General features: G+C 41.7%; 1 protein-coding gene across 1 annotated transcript in view; it reads right to left on the bottom strand.

Moving 5' to 3' along the window:
- Positions 1–11337, bottom strand: part of esr2a (estrogen receptor 2a) — a 31352-nt gene extending 20015 nt beyond the window's left edge. Inside the window, exon 1 of the mRNA XM_080745132.1 lies at positions 11042–11337. The gene's annotated coding sequence lies outside the window, so the exon portion shown is untranslated. The remainder of the gene's footprint in view (positions 1–11041) is intronic.
- Positions 11338–20755: the final 9418 nt, after the last annotated feature.

Here is a 20755-nt window from a genome sequence, read left to right as displayed (position 1 = left end):
CACACAGGGGTGGTGTAAGGATATCTTTTATGACCCCACTACATGTGCTGAAAGATAAACTCTACCATAGTTAATCATTCTTAGATGGCAGAAGTCAAAGTTGGCGCACACTCACCTATTACCTTCTTGGCATTAAACCTCTGGGTATCATTACACATCCAAAGGAAATGTCCCATTCATTTGGCCAAGTATTTCAGTGAAGCTAGGTTTTGGCCACATAAAATAACCCAGTAATTCTTAACTGTTTACGTCTTACAGTGTTACAGGGAAACTATCAGTGAGCAGACAAGTCAAGAAAAACGGCAATAATTAAACTTTAAGAGTACCAATTAAAAGTAATGAAAACACGAGAATGAGGGAGTGGATCATCCTTTTTTTTTTTTTACTTTTTTTAATTATTGTAATAAACTTGATTTATATGATTGTCATGTTGAGAGCCAGGTAGCCAAGTCAATGAACATTATTTAATGTATTGTTTGCATCAGAGCACAGGGTTGATAGGAACACTTTTAATAGGCACAAAACATTAAATAAGTGTTTCCACCTATTACACTTTTTCATATCAATCGTGTGCTCCAGAAGTCTTCTAGTAATCATTCTGGCTGTCCTTTCTGAGTGAGACACAGGAGCTTAGTCGTCTTATTTATAGACATAAAAACATGTCCAGCAAGATCTTGCATGCACAAGAAAAGAAAGCAATCCTCCACTCACAACAACTACAGTAGTTGCTATACATACAGCTGTAAAGTCATTTAACCACATCCTATAGCATCCCAATTATGGAGAGATAGTTCACAGCGGTGAACAATCTGCGAAAGAGCTGATTTGTACAGTAAATTCACAATACGTGTCATTACGACTTGTAAGGATGTGGCTATTTTCGCCTAAGAGATTAGGTGTAGGGCAAAAAAAAAGGAGTGGGCCAGGTCAAAGAACTATCAAACTTAGATGGATGTCCCCAAAATAAGTTCACTTATCATGGTTTCAACAATTGTACCTTGTACGGTTCATAGTTTTGCCCTCTTTAGCAAAACTGCAAACAAATGGTTAGCGTTTAGCTTCACAGAGAGGAAACGTAAGTGCTATTTGGACAACTGTTTGTTGTCATGTCTGGATAGCTCATAACAGTTGGAGAGGTTAAACATCATCTTGTACTTTTTAAAATTGCATCTCCATCACAACAGTAGAATAAATGTTTTCATTTCTACAGTATCTGTCTCCACAGAGTCATGAGTGAAACTAGAAAAATGTGCTCTGAGGAGCACAGGTCTCAGCGAGGGCAATGTTTCATGGCAATCGGATGCTGCGTTCATGATTTGAGGCATTATGTTGCACGCCAATCGGTCTAATGGTGCCGGAGATGAGGTGCTCACAGAAATCTGCCTGTTATAGCACCACCATTCGGCCAATTTGAAAAAAATTGGGGTGGCATTTCTTCCTTGGCCTAGTTTGAATGTGCATGCAAAGTTTCACGGCAATCAGAAGCGAAAACAGTCTCTGCCACATCTTTGGCCTGGTGGAGACAAATATAGGATCTTGACGACAAATTTACATGAATGAATTGACGTGACAAAGCTTGCATACACTTAGTGCTGAATATTGTTGTTATTGTCGCACTATTGTTAATTTTTGGCAGAGTTGTCTATTGACATGGACTGAATCTGCTTTATAAAGTCTTATGTGGAGCACAGATGCTTGATTAAAGAGAAACAAAGACCGAGAGGAACGTGAACACAGGCTTACAGAATGCCTGAAGTATGAACTTCAGGCATTGCAAAAGCCATTATTATATTTAACTCCATCTACAACAGCAAGCCACATAACTAAAGGTCCCCAAAGATATACAGTACACAACCTTGTCAAAACTATGTATTCATTCACAGCTCTTGTATTTTACATAACTTCAAAAGGAGTATAAAGGAGTATAAATCCCCATTCCCGTCTCCCAGTAGCCTACTATGTTAAAACCAGCCCTGGTTTTAAATATAACAACATAACACTTTGCTTGCAATGAATGATGATAACGGTAGCTCTGGGCCCCGTGACAGTTTAACCACTTAACTGCAAGATCCTTTTCGGGCCTTCTACCACTAGAGAGGGGCCCTCCAGTCATTGGAGGATTTACACCCCTCTCCCACCAACAGGGACTTGAGGCAAGGAGAACGAGCCTCTATCTGGGGAGTCATTTTTTGTTTATTGTGTTGTGTTTGTGTGTGTGTGTGTGTGTGTGTGTGTGTGTGTGTGTGTGTGTGTGTGTGTGTGTGTGTGTGTGTGTGTGTGTGTGTGTGTGTTAGGGTGACCAGACGTCCCGTTTTACCCGGGACAGTCCCGTTTTCAAGCTACGTGTCCCGGTGTCCCGACAAATATCTCTAAAACACCAATATGTCCCGGTTTTCAACATTCACTACAAAATTGTCCCGGTTTTTGCCAGAATTAAAATAATAGTAGCTGTTTTCAGTGGTTGCATAGACATTTATCATGTTCTTTTCATGAAAACATGCTCACCTAACCAATCAGAAAAAAGGAACAAATTCATTGCGTGTCTGAATTCAACACTGAGCCTGTTTGTCAATCACTCACTGCCTGTTTGCAACCCTGCGGTGCGTGTGTGCGCGTGCACGAATGTTAGAGAATGGGCACGCGCGTGTGCGGTAACGTGGGCATTGCTTTTAGGGTCCCAGTTTTAGGCAACAGTGTTTTGCGTCCCGGTTTGAGTGGCTGAAAATATGGTGTGTGTGTGTGTGTGTGTGTGTGTGTGTGTGTGTGTGTGTGTGTGTGTGTGTGTGTGTGTGTGTGTGTTTTGTTAAAAAAAATGTTAAAAATGTGTGATTTGAGTATTTGCAGTGCTCAGTGTAGGGGGGTAAAAATATTCAGAATGAAGAATCTAAATGCAACACAACGATGTGAAGGTGGAGTTGATGAATGTAAAGAGGTTAAACAATTCAATCGAAAGGAGTAAGGTTATAGCAAAAATGATATGGAGAAACTAACCCATAACTCGAAGAATGTGAGAAATGGACTGAAAATGGAAATCAACAGGACTAAACGAACACCCATGAACCGTCTGGAATGTGATGCATAATAATGTTATATAGAACCCCTGCACTACAACTGTTTCTGTATTTGAAAATCTGCTAATAAAAATTAAGTTAAAAAAAAAAAAAAAAACACTTAACTGCAGCATCTATATTATGGGGGGGGGGGGGGGGGGGGGGGGCAATAACCACACATTAGCAGATCTACAGATTGTAGATAGGGCAAATAGATTTGGTGCAGCCTGTGTTTATTCGGGAATAGCCATTTTCTAATGTGTTGAATGTTGTCTATCCACCAGCACCATTCATTGTCCTTCCAGTGATTGTCAATCATGTTGGTGTCTGAGACCCACACACAGTTTCACACACACTTTCCTGTGTGCATTTTGAGCAAACGTGCAGTGAGTGGGCTGTGCTAGCGATGGGCTATACCATAGTCTATGTGCTGTATGCAGACAGAGTCAGACTAAACAACCACAAGCAGGACTTCCATTGTGAGTTGCAAGAAAAAACACCCCCCCACTTTGCAAGGCTACACAGCCCACCAGAGAGCACTACCCCCCTCTCTGCCCCTTTCTACGCTCCGCTGCTATCGATGTACTACATCTCTCTAAAATTAACGGCTGTCTACACACAGTCCAAACACTACACACACTAAAGATTTGAAGATTTTCGGTCACAGATGCTTATCAAAAAGTATTAATTCCAATGTAGGGCTGGTGTGTGGGGCCTTAAAGGAGTAGTTCACCACCAAAATGACTTTTCTTCTATTGATTACTCAACCTTGAGAGACCTGAGTTCAACATTTACTTTTTTTTTTCTTTCCAGGAAGATAATAGAAGGACGTTTATATTAGCTTGGAACCTCAACGGTCCATAGCACACCAATGATACACAGTAAGTAGACAGAGATGCTTCCATTTTATAATGAGCATTAAGGTAGAGCTCATCATGTGAAGTTCTCCTTCACGTGGTTAAGAGGACATACACTCTGCAAAGGTTCTATACAAAGTAGTATACATGTATTATAATTCTAACTATTATTATTATCCTATATATTCAATGGTGTACCTGCACGGCACCTACAGTACAAGAGTTTACAGTACAAGAGTTTGCAGTCTTGCTCTGTAGCACGTTCGTTGTAAATTCAGTTTCTCATGACCTTGGGGTTTGAGGCCAACTCTTAGACGGTTTGAGTATTTTCAGAAGGAGACAACAATTACGACAGGATACTAAATCTCTAATCACTATTTGGGGGTAAAAAACTAATGTGGGGGAGGAATCTCTTTTTTGTTCCCTTTGAAGCTTTGACCTCGACTTGAAAGCTGCCTCCTTGCCTTGTCAAGCCATGCAGCTGCTTGTCCAGTGTGGGAGAAAAACTCCCACCTACGCATGCTGCTGCCATACATCAGACACAAAGCCACCATCCTGGATGTATTGCCATTATCTCATGTCCTGACCGGACTGGAGAAGGATTCCTTTTATCTTCAATCCATCCATGGGGTGCTGAGAGATTTAGTGCTCAATTTATTCAACACATGACACTCACCCATCAGCTCTGACCAGACCAATCTTCTGCTGTTAGCCAGTTGCCAAGTACAGCAGTTCTCTACTGATGGCCACAATCAAGATCCTCTGAAACATTCACTGCCTTGCTCAAGGGAATTATTACAACCAGGAGATGTCTGCGCGCTTCAGCCAGCAGTCAGGTAGAAGGACTCGTTGGTGCTCAACAAGGACGAAATGTATCAAAAAGACATATTACCTGGGCACTTCAAAAATGACTACCCAGATAAAAAAGATGGAGCACTCAACTGGTCTGCACGTTCATTTATTAGAGCGACAGGGTGACTGACGTTTCGACGTTTAGAGCGACAGTCACCCTGTGCCCAGGTAATATGTCTTTTTGAATTATTACAACCATTGGTGTAATAAAGTGGTAAGCACTTTCCAGCCCAGCGTTTCCCAGCCTGCCCGGGGAATTAACAACCTTACAATCACAAGCCTGATTCTCCACATTTTAGACACGTTTAGTAACAAAGAATAAATAAAATTATGCTCAAACGCATGCACACACACACACAGAGATCAGTGTTGCATGAAATCCTTATCGTTCCAAACAACATAAAGTAGGTTCAAGCCAAATTACACAGAAATCTGAAGTGATAGAAGTGTTCCCGGATGCTGGCCAGAGGTGAATGACTTTTAAACAAAAGCCCAAGGCTGCAGAGCTTTTCCCATCCTTAAGCCTTACTGCCTCCCTAACGCCAGGCGGAAACGGACATGATAGACATTGCTTCTTTTAGGCATTGGAAAGGAAAGAACGATGTCCTCCTACAGTATAGGGAGTGTGGCTATGGAGGTGAAATCTGGTACATGCCAAAGAATGCCGAGGGGTTATTTTGGCACTGCCAGTGAACAAATGAAAATCCGGCCATCCATTTTCAAGTTAATTTTCTAGAAGACAGATCTACACACAGGACTGATTTTTATAATACCCTGCTGCCACGCATTGCTGCCGACTTTACGTAATGACCGAGTAGTTTGAAAGTGGTATTTTGCAAGAAGCACTGATGTGCTCAGATCTGACGTGAAATGTCAATCCAATTTAATTTGGCTTTCAACGCCAATTACTGGACAGAATCTGCAGCAGTTGTTGCTCATGTAGACAACACAGCAAGATCCTAGTTGTTCATTTAACTGTGCAGGTCCATTTTAACACTCAGCGAGTTGAATTAACTCAGGAAATTACTGTGTGGAAGAACCAAGAGGTGGACAGACACCATCAGAGAAAGCATGAACCTTTGCCTTTCCAATCAAAGCTGCTTTCAGGCTGTTTCATGTGGTACCGTTACACTACACTGCAGTGGAGGAAGCATACAAGTTCCCCCAGCACTATTCCCTCAGCCCTTGTGGCATACAGTACACAGTAAAATCCGCAGTTTTCATTTAAGTATACAAATGTATGGGTCCATTTGGTTCAGGGCTGACCTCCATTAGTCAATTAGTCGACTAATCGATCAAAATGGGTCTTAGTTGACTAAGAATCTCTTAGTCGATTTATTTTTCTTTAAATGAGAGATTGGCCTAATTTGTTTGGGAAAAATAGGGGAAAAAATAGGATATATATCAATTATATAACATCCTATATCCTATTAATCTAATACACACTTCATGTAAAGGTGCTTAATTTCGGTGCAACAACAGTAGGCCTATAGATGCTTTCTTCTTTAGAACCTAGCCTAGCTACATCATCACACTAGTGATGGCCAATGACCTGGCTTTTATGCCATCTTTAGTTTGAATAGATGTTGACCTATTTCACAGTGCAAACACATAATTGCCTTCTCTGATGCTTTAACAATCTCAACGAGGATCACCTGGGTCACAGACAGGCAGACCTTCACTCTGCAGTGCTCTAAACTGAAGTGAATTTCTCTCCAAAAGCCCTGAATATGATTAAGGATTACTCTGTGATTATGGTAAACTCACGTTTCATATCGCACAAACCATAAATGTAACTTTCACTAGCCCTTAAAAAAATAACTGGTTACATTTGTACACCCCATACGGGGGTCCATTTGGTTACATTTGTACACCCCTACAGGTCCATTTGTACTCTCCAAGTAAAGGGATAAATGAATACTGAGGATTTTACTTTGTATGCATATTAAGGATATTCAATTGCTATGTAAACAGATTAAAAGGGAAAACCGCTAACCACACATTGCTTCTCAGTGACAGTCAACTTCATGGAGGTACCCAAGACAAACAAGGTTTCTTTTTATTGTAGACCACTGAAATTAATAGTTCAGTGCTTTGCTCACTAATAAGAACGTTTGACAGACTAGTATCTACAGCAGTGGTTCCCCTGGGGAGTTTTGTGGGGGGTCCCCAGATGACAGTTAAGAGTCAATTTAAGGACTTTTGATACCTAATACCTAAAGATACGAAAAAAGACCATTACTACAACAAAAGTAGGCTAATCAACAAACTATACTACCAGTAAGACGCCTAAGGGCGTAAAGCGCAGGACGGAATTCGCACAGGACAGAATTCGCACAGGACAGAATTTATTTGCAAGTGTGATTCGAGTTGTGGTTGTCGTTTAAGTTGGCCAAATATTTTCCCAAATATGGATATGACTGACGTCTGACATCATAGATGTCTTATGTTATAGACCACATGAGACTCACAATATGTCCATATATGGGCATTCCAAGCTATGGGCTTAATATTGATGACATCAGGGATCTCCATATATGGGCATACAAGGGACAAGGACGGAATGTGATGTCACAATAGGTCAATTATAGAAATACTGTATATGGAGATCAGGGATCTCCATATGGGTATACAAGGGACAAAGGTTGGCCAAAGGTGGCCCTGGCCGTACAGACAGACACCAATTATTGATCAATCACAGTCCGGACAGACATGGGACAAACAGCTAAAGACAGATGTAGGAGCGGTTTGCATCCCTAAAAAACTGGTCAAGTATTGGCCAAATTGTCAAATAATATAAGAAGGAGATAAAAACTGTGAGCTTGTAGATCGACTATTTTCACAATATTTATCTGTGGAACCAAGTCAAACTAAATGTAATGCTCCAACTCCTACATTCCAAGTGCTTGTCAGGGTGGGGGGTCTCCAATTCAAATATTATTTTGGGGGGTCACGGCAAGGTCAAGGTTGAGAACCGCTGATCTAGAGGATGTTTTTACTGACGCTGTATTGGAACGAGACCAGAATAAAGACTTGAATAGAGCCAAGATTTTGGCTTAAGTTAATTTTGATGACGTGAAAAACATGCACTGCGGAGTAGGGATAGACATTTAAGAGTTAACCAATTGTAAATGAACCATGTATCCATTTAGGACTAATTAACCAAAAATGTAAAATGACTCAAATAGGCCAATTTTATATTTATTAAATTATTGTATATAATTTTAACGCATACAAAACTCTAGCAGTGTTACACGCTCATTACTTGCGCAAGCAGAGCGTGCAAGTACTGCGATCGGCTGGGTATGTACTGTATGTCGGTGTCCTCCTTTGTTTAAGCCCGTTCTAGCAACGTCATCATACAACCGATGAGGGACCAGCATTCCCGGTGATGCCAGTGGTGAGCGCACCTCATGGCGCGCTCTGCTGGCGCACAAGTAGGCCATACATGGCCTAGTTGGCACCTCAACAGAGTGCAGTTCTAGTTTGTTCTGTTTTTCAAAGTGACAGTCAGGAGTTCCCAGACTAGCTTCCACACATTAATTAGACATTCATTCTGGGACACACAGCGTCTCCACAGCAACCCAGAGTGCAGTGCAGTGCCAGACGAGTTCCACAACCAACCTGCTTTGTTCCGAGCTGCGATATTGATGTCAACTTTATTCTGTGGTGTTATATCCAATATCCAACATAAGTATCAAATATCGCAGCAAGGCAAAAATGTATATCATCCAAATTAACCCTAAAGCGACCCTATTCTAGAAATGGACATTTGGCAAAAAAATAATAATCTACAAGCTCACAACTGCTATTTTAGGTTAAGACACACAGTGTAGAGGGAAAAAAGGAGGGACTTCAGTCAACAAATTAAGGGGTTAAGATCATCAGTTATGCACGCTGATATTAAACACGTTGCTATCTTTGATGCATTCATTGATTAGAGAGCTCCAATGAGAACAAGCACTTTTATGGCCCAATCAATCAATTCAGCTCACAATCCCTTTGAAGTTCAAAGTGTATAACCTAATCACCTTATTCCTGGCCATGTTAGGGGCATGACCTATATGAGGAGTAGTTGCCTCATGAAAACATATTTGATGACCTATTCACCTACATTCTGGTGAATGTGTTGCACTGACTGATTCAGTCACTCTGTCAGTGACGATGCATCGAATTCTGTGACTGGAGCTCTTACGCCCGCTCAGAGTATATTGCGCAGGGATTGCGCACTCCCCATTAGCTTAAAGTACAACCAATGAGGAGAAAGTCATGAAAAGGTCACTATTCGCTGACTGAATATAGACCAGCTTGCTCCCCAAGCTGGTAAAAAAAAAGCCTACTATTAAAGTAATTGCTGGGAACAAACAGGTTTCACACAATCTTGACGTTTGATCGCTTTAAGACAACACAACTTTATCAGTCTGTATGTGTCACCAGGACACATGGCATCAATGTTGCAGTCACTCTGATGACACTCAACTTTATTGCTGTCTCCTGATGACACAAGCCATACTGACACCCTCCATAAGTGATGCTTGCATGTCTCCTTAAGCTTAAATCAAGAGATGTACTCGTCATTGGAGCTGAGGCACAGAGACAGAAACTGACATTTACATTGAAGTCCCAGAAGTCATCTTTAGACGAATAACATTTTATTGTCCACATCAGGAATGTGACAAAATCTTCCTTTTATCAGCCAAACAGAGACTAGTGTACGCAGACACATTTATCCCTGCCCCAGACTATTTGTAATGCTGTCCTTTATGATCAACCAACAAATGCTACTTTACTACTTAACAGTATACAGAATTTAGAGGATCATAAGTTGACCAGGACCAGAACAGGAGAGCACACATCAGACCTGACAAATCACTGCAATGTCTAAAGTACCCGTTAGTTTTAAAATTGATTGCCAAATTATTTTATTGGTCTATAAATCACAAAATGTTCTCGCTCACGATTGAATGACTGACATGGTATTAAGATATGTTATGATGTACCGAATAGATCCCTCACGTGACGTCCAAGGCAAGGCCGCTTTTTAGACACTATGGTCCTATAGCCTGTGGAACAGTGGAACGGCTTGACATGAGGGTGCCACTGCCAGAGTAAAAGGTTAAACACCCCTTTAGCCTGGCTTTAGTGTGTCTTTATTTTGATTTGCAATTTACTGTTATTTTTAACAGTGCCTAGTCCTACCAGCACCTCCACCCGGATATGCATGAGAGGTACCTGATTGTGTGTGTGTGTGTGTGTGTGTGTGTGTGTGTGTGTGTGTGTGTGTGTGTGTGTGTGTATATATATATATATATATATATATATATATATACCCTATATATATTATTCTGTAATATATATTCTTCTCTTTTTACGTGTTGTTCTTTCCACTTTTTTAAGTTGAGCACTTGGAGCTTCGTTTGATGTATTTACGTCTGTCTTTCAATGTTACGGTATATGAGATACTTAAAGTGTGGTTCCTGAGGCCTCGGCTTTCTAGGATCTCCTTTTAGTTGACCTTGTACCAGTGATTTGTACTGTCATGAAACTGTACTTTTTTCTATTGCAAACTTCTAATACATTCTTCAATCAATCAATCAATCAATCAATCAATCAATCAATCGTCTGTCATTCAATGTTATATGAGATACTTAAATGGTTTCCTGTGGAAATAAGCTTAGTCTTTTCTAGGATCACCTTTTAGTAGACCTTGTACCAGTGAACTGTACCGTCATGAAACTGTACCTTTTCCTATGCAAGCTTCTAATAAAGTCTTCAATCAATCAATCAAATCAATCAATCAATATGACTTGATTGACTGAAAGTATTACTCCACATATTGACAGACCTTGTCAGTAACGTTGCTATGGGGAACAGCTTGGTCCAAGTTTATTTCGAGAGCACTTGATATTCACAAACAAACACAGCAACAGGAAATAAACAATAGTAAACTTGGACCCATTTGGAATGAAGTTTGAAAAGGTCTACTCAACAGGTTATACGATATATTTATATATATGCAAAAGCATTCATTGGGTTATGATAACTTATACATAGACTGCCCTGGCAATAATGAACGCACCGGGTGAAAGGTGAATTTTGTCTTATGATGACCCGTAGGATACAATCGTAAATAATATTTATTTATAGTAGGCTGCTGTGCAACACATTTGACCTGACGCGCACTACGGACTTTAGCCTCAAAAAGTTTGCTTATGCTGAACAGAATGCATAGTTCTAGCCAACTCTACACGGAGTTAGTTATTAAATAAAAAGGATTCTTACCGTATGTCACAGTCTCTCACAGATAATGCTCGCCAGCTGGAGGGAAAGTTGTTGCTTGGCAGCTTGGCAGCAGCAGAGGCATCGAGAAGTCGGAGTGCCGCCCGGCTGTTTACGTCTTCAGCTACAGCTAGACGGTTGACAGTGCAATTCAACTGACTGTAGAAAGATTAGAAGAACACGCTTCAGTTGGTATCAGCAGCGGGCACGGGCGTAACTATTGCCTATTGTAGTCACATTGCGCTACTGACAAAGTCCATGCATGGGTTCCGTTTCATCTGACCGTCTGGTTGTGTCTACGTGCTGTAAAACTCTGTCCGCGGCGCGCTGTCAACTAGCGACGTCAGAATATAAACCACACCCAACACGTCCAAGTGGGTCTGTCTGCTGCAAAAACACCAGCTCACCTCGCCGTAGCCTACAAAAAAAACAACATGACACTTAACAAACCAAACAAAAGTATTAAAGGTCAATTACAGTTGGCTATAATATCAAATACAAAGCCATGCATCTTATAGGTTGGCAGCTGGCTACTCTGCTACTCATGGCATCAGAGGGAATCAATCAACAAACAACCTGTTGTCCATAGAAGAGAGAGAGACACCGTTTGAAGGTACAGTCTGCAGTAGACTATGAGATACTTCAATGGTTTCCTGTGTAAATAAGCCAAGTGCTTTTCTAGGATCTCATTTTAGTTGACCTTGTACCAGACAGTGAACTGTACCGTCATTAAACTGTACCTTTTTCTATGCAAACTTCTAATAAAGTATTCAATCAATCAATCAAACCACATTGCATACACCTGCACATCGGGAGTTTCAAGAGACTTGAATTCATGTTTTTCTTTTTCTTTTTCTGACAGACATCAGAGTGATTGCTGTCTTTGATGCATTAATTGATCACAGAGCAAAGCACTAACAATCAATCAATCAATCAATCAATCAAACTTTATTTATATAGCACATTTACAAACAGTAAAGCTGAACCAAAGTGATGTACAGGTTAAAAACAAAAACATTTCAAACAATTCATGGAATAAACAATTAAAAGCAACAAAATAGGGAACAATAGACAATTTGCACAAAAAAAAAAAAAAAAAAAAAAGAGGCACAGAATGACTATGACTTTAAAGGAGTAGTTCACCCCCAAAATGACCTTTTTTTCTATTGATTTGTCACACCATGGAGACTTGAGTTCAATAATATTTTCAAAAATGTATTATAGTAGATTTACCCCCATCCAGGCCCATGCATTTGGGTCCCCATCCAGAATCAATGGGGGTTAAATTTACTATAATATTTTTTTATTTTATTTTTTTGTCTTAGGAATGCGACAAATACAAAAATATATATATGATTGAACTCAAGTCTGTATGATGTAAATAATCAATAGAAAACAAGTGATTTTGGGGTTGATCTACTCCTTTAATGGAAAAATCATGGCACAGGCTTGATGCGATTTAAACGGTTGTTTCAACCCTTTGCTTAACTTTTACTTTCCGACTATTTCGCAAACAGGTGCCTTACTTTACTTTTTGGATACAATATGCGGAAAAAAGTAAATATCAGGGACTTTTGCTGGTCCAGACTTCCACCAGGGTCCAACGCAGCTGCGCAGCGGAACCTCATTTCTGAGCTATTAGTGAAGAATCAATGAGGTTCCAAACGGAGCAAGGTCAGGGCCCGTCCACACAGTAGGAGTGTAAAGAACTCCGCTGCCACTGCCGTACCTTTGAACTTTGACACTTGAGCAGCTAATGGGAGTGTCAACAAAGTGCCGGTCATCATCCTAACGCCACTTTCGGGTTACCGTATTCCCTAACACTTTCTAAGCCGGGCCGTACTTGCCCGTACTTGTCCGGACCACCGAGTGCGCCGCTCGTACTTTCCCGTACTTTCCCGTAATTTATGAAATTAATAATATATTTTTTTTAAATACAGTCGCCGGTCGTGCTCTGTCTCTTTAAGAGAGCTCCTGAGACGTGATCGCGTCAGAGACGTGATGATGTCATCTGCTAGGGAGCAACTGGTGTCCACGGGCGGCCATTACGTGCCCTTGTATTGTGTATGCTGCCTGTTGGCCAGCGCGTCTCCTCATCATTTTCGATCAGACGACAGACGAAATCAAGGCTTCGGAATGAGTGGATTGCATTGGATTAGATCGATGTGCGTGCACAGAAGACGGATTGTATTTTCGGGTGCTGTTTATTATCGCTGTTTTCCCCGTATCGCTCCATGTTAATGACCGGAGGAGAACTGCCTACACAGCACCATGAAACCAACCAAAAAAAACTCTTTCATGCATGGTTTGCTGGCTTGCACGTAGCGATCCGATTGTGTTGTTATGATTTCGTGCTTTGCTTTTTTAAAACATGTTTATAAATAAATAGGACATTTGTTCGGCAGTACCTCTGTTCAGGGGTTTCTGGCGGGGCTTGGAAAGGGTTTTAACATGGGAGTGGATGAGGGTTATGACACTTAGCTCGTACTGTGTGGACGCACCCTCACAGATAGATCCAACCAACTTCCCACTTGGTGCATCATTCCCTCGGGTCATTGGAGACACACGCTGGTCGCGCTCTTGAGTTTGAAGTTGGTCGTCGGACAAACAGTTCTCACAATACGTGAACTACAGAGAAGTGCACCATTTGAATGTGGGGTGGAGTTTCTTCCTGGACCTATGGGGGGTGTGCATGCAAAGTTTGACAACGATTAGTCCAGCAGTGTCTGATCAAACCCTGCACAAAGTGTAAGTAACTCCATCCGTCCCTCCGTCTGTCTGTCACACCTCACACGTCACACTCTTGCCCTGCTCATATCTCCGCAACCGTTGCCCCGATCCATGCCAAATTTTGCACACACGTTCCTTACCTGCCAAACTACAACCTCCAAGGACCCCCGGAGCTCCAGGGACCCCCAGGTCCCTGGGGGACCCCCAGATGTAAAAAATGACCAAATGTGCTAAACTGACCAAATGACCACCCCAACGGGGCTGCTCACGGGGAATTCCCGGGGACCACCGACTCCTGGTGCTCCAGAACGGATGCAAAAGTGCTGGCGCCCCCAGTGGAGGACCCCCTACACTGCAGCTCACATAAAATGCCGTAACTCCGGCTAGGAGCGACCGGGACAGCCGGGGCCGGTACCTATTCGTCCGCCTTGCCGACGCGGAGACCCCACCCCTCATTTCTCACATGGCCCTCTTCTAGCGCCACCATGAGGCCGATTCTTGCAAAACACATTTTTGGACACTGCTCCTACAATTTTTGCCCTAAAATCACGCAAATCGGTACACAGTATGTCTACACTCATCCCATCAACATGAATCTCTCCCATATAGCGCCACCTCCAGGCCGATTTTTAAAAACACATTTTTGGACACTGCTCTTACAGATTTGGCCCTAAAATCACGAAAATCACTACACAGTATGTCTACACTCATGTCATCAACATGGATCAGGAAGATTTTGGCAAAACACATTTTTGCCCTATTTGTGGAGATAAGTGACCTACGGTCGCTTATCTCCCGATTAGGGAGCCTTACTGGTATTAGCTGTATGTATACAGGAACACACTCTCTCTCACAGACTCACACACACACACACAGGGGCGAAAACATAGTCTTTGCCTCCCGGCCTGGCGGAGACAATTAAAATCCCATAAACAATCTTTACTAGTCCTTAACCGTTCAAAGATCTGAGCTCCGAAATGATGTGCAGTGTGTGGGTTATGGGGTGTGCACTGTGCACACAGTATATGAGGGATGGAAAGTAACTTTCTGGTGCTTGCATGATAATATGTAGGAGCATCAATGTAAGAAATACCCGTTTCGTTTAAAGGCTACAGAGATACTGTGTACCCCCCCCACCCGCCTACACACACACACACACACACACACACACACACACACACACACACACACACACACACACACAGCTGGTTAAACATGTTGCCCCATGCTAGATGCAGAATAGATGTGCCTCATGCTAGATGCAGAATAGATAGTAGATACACCATAAAAATGCTAATATACAGCATATGATTTGTGAAAGTGACACACAGGCTTCACAGTTATGTTAGGTGTGTTCATATGCTAATGGTGATGCGATTTCAGATCAATTGCTCCAGCCACTGTGGAGAAACGCTGTGACAGACACTCACTCAGACAGACAGACAGACAGACAGACAGACAGACAGACAGACAGACAGACATTCGCAAAATTATAGTATAGATGGTCGTTGTTTTCCATTTTATGTCCTTTCCCTGTCACAACAGATCACAATGAGCTGTTATGTGTTTGCACATTGCTCTACTTCCTTCCAGCAGATATGGGGGAGTTTTTTCATTAGTAATTAGTAACATAATTTTGGGGTGTTTGTAATCTGGGAAGCATGTGTCTCTAATGTCTTAGTATGATAGTCAGAAAGTGCAGCTCGGTTCCCCCCCTCATCTTGTGAGCAGCCAGTGGGTGCACATGTTTTCTCCTTGGAGCCAGGTCTGCCTCCAGTCGTTCTCGATCGAGGCTGTGCTCACTGAAGCCCTTTGCACACAGGCGCGTTTAACCGCACGGATAAAACGGACAATATAATTTTTTGAAAAGAAAACAATGATTCTCTATGACCTCATGCACACCGGCTCCGAATTAGCCGTGCGACGAGTGGCTGCCGCCGTGCGTTTTTTTCTCGATCGAACCCAGTTCGATTCGTGCGTCTTGTCGCATGCGGTAAAAAACTCATCACTCCTTTTATGACTCCTTTTTGGATCCGCAGCGCCGATTCCGCACAGCCTTGCACACCAAATCCAATGCGTTTTATTCATGCCGCAAACGAAAAAAAACGCAACTGTCCTGTGTGCAAAGGGCTTGAGTCTGACCATTGCGACAGTTTAGTATGTGAACAGTCACAGCTTGACCGTATCTCTGTCTATAACGCCTGACACTGTGGTTCCCCTGACACATCACTGTGACATCACAGGTGACATCACAGTGATGTCAGATCCTCAGAGCAGGGATCTCCATATATGGTCATAAAAGCCTGACACATCAATGTGACATCACAGGTGACATCACAGGGATGTCAGATATTCAGAGCAGGGATTTCCATATATGGGCATAAAAGGGATCTCCATATGGGCATAAATAGCATTAAAATGGTTTGGTTGATTCTTTCCAATATGCCAGGTAGTTTTATTTTTGCTTTCTTACATGATTTGGTTTGTCTTGTGGGATATCTGTCTGGTGGCTCTGCTTGTGTTTGTGTCTCTAGAGGATGTAACGGCTTTGTCACTTTATTTTAGGTTATTATAAAATGTAAATTTTCACTTTTGAATGTCGTCCAAAGTCTGCTCTGCATGCATTTTAGTTGGATGTGGAAAATGGATTTGCAGTAGGCCTATTCTACATGCAAGTCTCAATTTGGTGTTTGTCCCCTTTTTCTAACTCTTGGCTGGATAGAGGACCCCAGACCTTGCAACCATAAAGGGAAATTGATTCATATTCAGGCGTGATGTCATAAAAGAAATCTTGCTTTGCGTCTCTGGTCGTCCACAGTTTGGTTGCAGTTAGCTGTGGTGATGATGTTTAGGCTGAGATAGTTATAGTCTTTTGTATATTCTAGGGCAATTGTATCGAGAAATAATTTATATTTGTGGTGCTGGAGGCTGGGTCTTTCATATCATAACTTTTTTCCTGGTTATAGATTCACTGTCATCAAGAGCCAAGTCTGGGTGAATTTCAGAAGATCAAGATCTCTAGCTCTCTCTACAGCTAATGCAATGTACTGCAAATCGTTACTGACTCTAGAATGAAAATTGAAAATTCCTAATCCTAACATATATATCCAATGCTCACACAAACGCACGCACACACACACGCACGCACGCACGCACGCACACACACACATTTGTGTCTGCATCCCCACTGTGATGAACGATGAACAGTGGTTCAGGTTTTATACACAGTATGCTTCCACATCAGCATGTTAATTTTGTTTTGCTAATTGACCACTTTGCTGATTGCAGGCCGTATGCTGTTTCCTCGCTGTTCCGATACTGAGCTGGGGCCTGCCAGCTGTGGCGTCCGTGATGGTAGTAGGTAACTATCTCTTAATGTCAGGAAAATATGAATGCTTTCTGCATTCTACAATTACAGAGGAAATGTAGCGGTTATTAGCTCTATGAAAATAGAATATTTCCAATAGATTAAATGTGCATTCTACAGCTGGTCTCGTGTGTGTGTGTGTGTGTGTGTGTGTGTGTGTGTGTGTGTGTGTGTGTGTTTGTGTGTGTGTGTGTGTGTGTGTGTGTGTGTGTGTGTGTGTGTGTGTGTGTGTGTGTGTGTGTGTGTGTGTGTGTGTGTGTGTGTGTGTGTGTGTGTGTGTGTGTGTTTGATGTGCGTTTGTGCATGAGACAGAGCTTAACAATGATGCTCTAAGTAAAAATCCTATTCATCTTCTGCATAGGATTTATTATCAGCTAACAGCTATAGTGTTAAAAAAAGTGTGCTCTGAGTGAAGACTGAAGATCTTCACCAGGCCCACAAACGTTAGAAGTCAATCATAGCGAATCGGAATGGAATATGAAGAATCAAACTGATATGTCTTGATCAAATGACTTTAGAGATAATGTACTGATTTGTGAGTTTTGGACAAAATCTGTGTAATAGTAGCTTAAAAAGGCGTGAAAATTCTGTCTGGCGATTATTAGCATGGCGTATGTGTCTTGATCCAAGGAATCCAAGGAGTAAATATTTTGATTGTATGACCTCACCTACCATTCAAAAGTTATAGGGCAAAACATGAAGCAGGCTTTTGTAGCCCCACCATGAGGCCGATTTGAGGCAGAGGTGTGCATGCAAAGTTTCACACCGATCAATGATATAGTGCCGGAGATTAGCTGCTCACAGTAACATGGAGACACTGACAGACAGGCAAAAACAGTCTCTGGCCTAGCAGAGACAAAAACTATATTGTAGAACCAATCTAAAGTTCTAGGGCAGTCCATCGGTCACATGATTGGTTCTGCCTACAGTAGACGTACAGTATAGGTTTGTTAGCGGCTGTTCTTGGCGCTGTTCTAGTCCCCATATAGGGGCAGTAGGCACTAGGCAGCTGGCAAAACAAGACTATGTGTAAGCAACTGAAGTTTTTTACAGCATGGTACCTAACCGCTGAACCATCTAGATTCTAGAAGAGCGATCTCATCCATATGTACCATATGTGTATCTCCCATATATTTTGGGCATTTTGTGAATATTTCTCACTTTTTGTGTGAATTCATAATCTCAGATCCACCGCCTTGCTGTCTCTCATATTGGGCAAGTCTGACTTCATCAGTATGATGTCTGAGATTCACATAGGAAGCCTTACTATTAGACCCTATCTTTCTTTGTCCCTTTCCACTTAGTTCCGCAATCCACGGTAAATAGATACCTCTTTCCAGGCAGACATTGGCCACTATCACACTGACACCTGCTGGGATAATCATTCAGAATTGCAATGCATTCATTTCTGCCCAGTCAAAATCCAATTCAGTAATTACTAATTACCGTCTATTTTGCAAAGGACTATCTGTGCTTCTCAAGCTCATTTGATTGTATAAGGTACAGTAATGGTCTGCAGTCAATTTTCTTCTGACCTTGATGTACTGTGTGCCAAGTGCACCAAAGGGGACAGGAACACATTGTGTTAGAAAACATGTCTCAACTGCTGCATACAAATTACATAAAGAAATTTCATTTAATTTGGCCTTGATATCGCAATTATGATGTGATCAATTCCCAGCATAAGCAGAGCAGGTGGGTTATTCAAGCACTCAACACAGAAAGTGCTATTGCTAAATTGTTGAGTTACCTGAAGTCCTATGGAGTCTTCAGACTCCATCTCTTAGCCCATAGCACTTGCCTACCCTCAATGACCATACATGTAAATTAGATACACTAGCTTTTTTTTTTTTTTTTTTTCTTTTTTTTCCAGTTTCTTTTATAACGTTTTTACTGAATAGGCACTTGGTCTACCAACGTTTTACTTGTTAAATGTTGTCAACGGGTGGCACTGCATCGTTTGTGATATTTATTCATATATATTTGATTAAGCCTTTTTCTGTAGAAAATGGAATTACTTGTGCCAGAAAAAGTCATAAACTACACTTCTGGGATGCTTCCGGGTTTGAAATCACTGTTCCCTACTAGCCGCGTTCATCGGCAACTAACCCTAACCCTATATTGGCTAGTCCCACATCATAGGGGATATGGACACGTATCCCATTCCTGGAGGGTTAACCTCAGAACCTTGGTTCTGAGGTTATAAATTCTCCAAAATAAATTTTTTTTTTGACCGCCGTGAAAAATATTTGGGAATTGAATTCCTTGGCCTACTGGTAGCGTGCACAAGAAATACTGTATGATGCTGATATTGGCCTATATTTTGCAAGAGTATATTATGGTGACAGACTCACACACGCACACACACACGCGCACGCACACACACACACACACACACACACACACACACACACACACACACACACACACACACACACACACACACACACACACACACACACTGTCATTAGTGTACATGAATTTGCCAGAAGCTTAGAAAAATGATGCGACGCCTGCGGAGCTAGTTCAGGCAGACAACTCAAAGGAGTGCCAAATTCTGATCAGCAGTTCAGTCACATGCTCTCTCCATCTGATTGGGGTGGGCTGTTCAAACCTCCCTGCTCACAGCTTGCTGCTGCTCTGCCATCTTGCTGCTCTGCTGCTGTTGCTTTGTACTCTGCGCTAAAGTGATCCCACCACCACCCCAGCATCCACCTGTGGGCTCTGTTTCTATGATTCCCTTAGCTTATGGGGGTCTATTTCATTCCATTCCCTGTATAGTAAAATTGAGTTGGCAAATTATTTATTATAATTCTGCTTACAGGGAATGAATGAAATGGGTCAGAGCTGTGACGCTAAATATGCTCATATATTTATGCTCTTTATATTATGCTCAATAAATATATTTATTTAATCCAAGAGTTGTCTGACTATGATCTATAATGATTACCGGTATATAAAAAGTTCATGGGTTAACTGACATAGTAGACAGTACACACCGTTGTGAAGGTAATGTGTTGTTTGTTACTTCTGAAGGGAATCATTCTTTACTTATAATTATGTTACCTCCCCAACACTTACCACCTCTTATACCAGTCCCTCGCAGAGATTCGCACCATCCCTGCGTGTAGCTAGAACCTCAGTTTGCTTTCAATTCTATCACATTATGAACTCTCTGATAGGAAAACCCTTGCACCCACACAAGCCATGGATTACATTTTGGTGTGATGTTAAAGGAGTTGAAGGAATAGGAATAAATAAAATAAAAAGAGTGTGCCCTCAGTGCGGAAACAGCTGGCCTAGAGAAAGGAGAAGTCCTAAGTGCCCAGCATTAGATTGACCCATCAGTAAGAGGAACACAAGGTTATGCCCCCATCAACAAAGGGGTGCCCTCAAGTTCACCCACTGTCAAAACCTGTCACTTGTTGTTCATACACAGTAAAGTTCTTAGTATTTATGTAGTTCAAGACTCATAAAAGTTTTGCTGTGATTTCACTCACACTCATAATGGAGACACTCTTTATCACAGAATTTGAATGTTAAGATGTTAAGAAATATAATCTATGTAGTATTGTCTAATATGGTATCATTGCACATATGATAACAATTTCCACTGCACT

Source organism: Nannobrachium achirus, assembly GCF_963921795.1.
Source record: "Nannobrachium achirus genome assembly, chromosome: 16".
NCBI lineage: Eukaryota > Metazoa > Chordata > Actinopteri > Myctophiformes > Myctophidae > Nannobrachium > Nannobrachium achirus.
Note: the sequence above shows the minus strand (reverse complement) of the source record. Positions and strands in the feature narration are given on the sequence as shown.